The sequence below is a fragment of the Priapulus caudatus genome, unplaced genomic scaffold (genome assembly GCF_000485595.1).
Source record: "Priapulus caudatus unplaced genomic scaffold, Priapulus_caudatus-5.0.1 Scaffold472, whole genome shotgun sequence".
Classification (NCBI taxonomy): Eukaryota; Metazoa; Priapulida; class Priapulimorpha; order Priapulimorphida; family Priapulidae; genus Priapulus; species Priapulus caudatus.
In genome coordinates, this window is record NW_014577533.1 from 109,687 (window position 1) to 113,334 (window position 3,648).

Genomic DNA, 3,648 nt, shown 5'->3' on the forward strand with positions numbered 1-3,648 from the left:
ATATATATAATATATATATATCATAAATTATATATATATAGAAGGAAAGCAGGTATAGGAATAAGGGTGTTTTAAAAGTTTAATTGATCAAGCTTTTCAGAATTACATTTTATAAGAGTAGCAGGACTAACAAATACATACAAATGCGATTATAGATAATCAATTGTAGTCACACATGTGTGTGCGTGAAAAAAAGAAATGGTATGTGTGCGTGTGATGTGTGGAAAATGTGTGTGTGTGTGTAGTTGTAGTTGTTGAAAAACTGTAGTGTGTGTGTGGTGTGTTTGTGTGTGGTGTGAATGTAGTGCGTGTGTTTGTGTGTGTGATGTGTGTGTGTGTGTGTGTCTAATGTATGTGTGTGGTGTGTTTTGTGCAGTGTGTATAATTGCGTGTTCTATTTGTCGTCGTATTTCATTGGACAACGCGGCGTTATTGTAGTGATTATTTATTTCTATAAGCCATGTAATTTGTTTATGATATATTATGATGCTTTCGATGTCTTGCTGACCTGAATGAGAGATGTAATCTCGAAAAGTTGTCAATTAACTTTACACCAACTAATTCATATTCACATTGACTTTGTTTTAGATATATAAATATATAATAATTATAATATATTATAGATATATATATTGCTGGCAAGCTCGTCGCGGTTAAGTCGCTTAGTTGGTTCTCGACATCGCAATCAGGCAGCGCACTGCCGTCGGGATTCAGAATTTTTCGGATCTCGCATCAATCGTTAGTCGAATGCGACCTCGAAGATTGTTCGATGGTGCGTGCGGATCCAGAGCAATCTTCTATATGCTGGATCGTGAACGCTGTCGTGATCGGCTTTCTGAACTATTGACGCTGTACGTTGACCTTAATTGCTTATCGGCATGCCGCTGTCGTGACGTTTTCCTCATCAGGTGACGCTGTCGTGCGACTTATCGATGACATGTGGGGGGCAGTTGTCAGGGACGCTATTCCTGATCGTGACAAGTTAGGTAGTGACGTTTTCCTGAATCGTGACGCATGTTGTGAACGCGTCTCCTGACGTAGAGTCTGTGACAGCGTATTGACGGCTTATCACTGACTTCGTGGACGCTGTCGTGCGTTCTCATGACGAAAATTGTGACGCGTCATTAGACGTCTAATTTGACCCGTTGACGCATCGTGACGCTCATTTCATCTGATGAAGCTGTTGTGTGACGTTCTCCTGTCGTGACGGCTATCGGCAGTTCTCGCCGAGCTGATCCGGCGCGCCCTCCGCTGTAGTCCGTATATTCGTTTCATTCTCACCGAGTAGATGGCAGGTCGTGGTGCGCAGGGTGTCGGCCACGGTGGTTAGGTTCGCTCGGCTACGAAGTAGATCTGTCCACGATATTCGATGATGTTCTGAACGCGCAACGCTGGCGGACATTCCGGGCGGACCGTTGGCACCTCGAATGAATATTCAGGTGATGCTGTGTTCGACAAGGACAAGGATGTGTGACATGTCACTGTACTGGTGTCGTGAGCGGGCGTAAGTCACGGCGGATGGTGACATTGCCGAAGAGCTCTTGCTGTTTCAAGTTGCTGTAGCTGTGTTGTGTGTTGATAGATGGCGACTAGAAGTCCTGACGGCATGTTCGCATCAATTAGTAAGAAGCCCAGGTATGTTGAGCTAGTAATAGGAGGTGTTACAGTAGCAAATGAGCGAATGTTAACGACATAAACCTGAACGATCTTGGGTTCTGATCTTCTTTATTTCTCTCGTTCTATATTATCTATCTATTTCTATTCTATCTTCTATCATATCTATCTATCTATCTAATTATCTACTCTATCTATGCATATCTATCTATCTATATATCTAATTAATTTATCTTCATTATCTATCGAGCTTATCTATCTATTTATCGATCGATTTATATCTAATCTAATCTATCTAATCTATCATATCTATCTATCTTCTATCATCTATCTATATATCTATACTATATATCTAATCTATCTAATTATATCTTCTCTTTAATCTAATCATATTATTATCTAATTCTATCTATTATCTATCTATCTATTCTTATCTATCTAATCTATCTATACTAATCTATCTATCTATAAATATTATCATATTATCTATCTATTCTTTCTATCTATCTATCTAATCTATCTATATATCTATCTATCATATCAATTTATCTAGCCTAGTTAGACTAGCTATCGATCATATCTTCTATCTATTTATCTAATGGATCTATCTATTTATTCCATCTTCCCTCTCTGAATTGTCTCTTTCTCTCCTCGAGCGATCAATGATCTGCTTGTTACATAAACCTGTGAGTGACAGTAGATAGCAGTCGCACTTTCTGATCTTCGCTAGGACTGTCAGTAAGGTCTGGACAGCTAAGCAGTTCTTGATCGGCCCTTATCTCCAAGATCTGGCACTGGCTGGTCTAGAGGCAATTTGAAAAGACGATTGCGAATTTTCAGCTAAACTTACTATACACGTCTGTCACGTTGAAATGTCAACTGACAGATACGCTGACTGTGATGAATGATTGCTTGGTGGAAGAGGTAACTCTACCAGTTCAACATAAGTTCAGTGTAAAACACATTTCGACACACACTGTCTGTGCAAGTGTATGCGTTTCTGTGCGCATATATATAAGAAAGAAGACTTAATATCTAGACCTTAAAATGCGGGTTGATGATGGATCGCAATAATGTGGTCTAGCCGATTTAGGTCTGTAGTGAAATATGAGAGAGTCGCTAACGGCGATTTCATTTTAGACAGCGTCATATTGAGAGTTTATTGGAACGCAGGACGTTGGCGTTCGCTTGGAAACGTCATATTAGGTTTATATTTATGCAACGGGGTTGATAGCTAGAGGAACATAGAAGTTAGGAAATGGAAAATCATTTACAAGCTGCAGAATTAACGACTGTGTGGCGCATTGCGTGAACTATATTTCAAGGTCTATTAAGTGGACATGCTTGCAAGAAGATGATACAGATGGTCTGCAACCGAGTGTGTCAATAAAATTATGATATATTTTAATTGCAAAGTAAGACATAATGTCCAGTAATGATTTCGTGAGTTCACTATGCGCTAATAGAGTTGCCTTCAATATACATGAGCAGAAGCTCATTAGTTACACTTATCTCATATTGCACTACTCATGGACACCATCTATATATGTGAATATAATTATATTCAAGAAACATTTCTTTGGACTGATTTGATAATGTATATGTATCTATTTGTGCATTAGTAATTTAAGGCAAGGGACTGTGGAGGTGCAGTAAGCCGCCAATTAAGTTAGCGACAGGTCGCGGTTGGTGCTGAAAGGAGCGATTAAATGTTATAATAATGTTGAATAAGTAACTTAATAAGATTAATAAGTTAATAGGTTAATAAAGTAAACTGTATAGTTAAATGTAAGTATATAGTGTAAAGGCAGATATATAATGTTACTTCAATTACTTTTTTGCTAACTGATATTATATGCCCCAATTTGTAATATATACAATTTATGATAGGTTATTGTGTGGTGTCTGTGTATTTTGTATGTGTGTGTGTGTTGTGATGTTTGTGAATGTGTGTGTGTGTGTGTGTGTGTAGTGATGATATGTGTAGTGATGTGTGTGTGTGTAGTATTGTATGTGTAGTGTGGGCCACGCCTC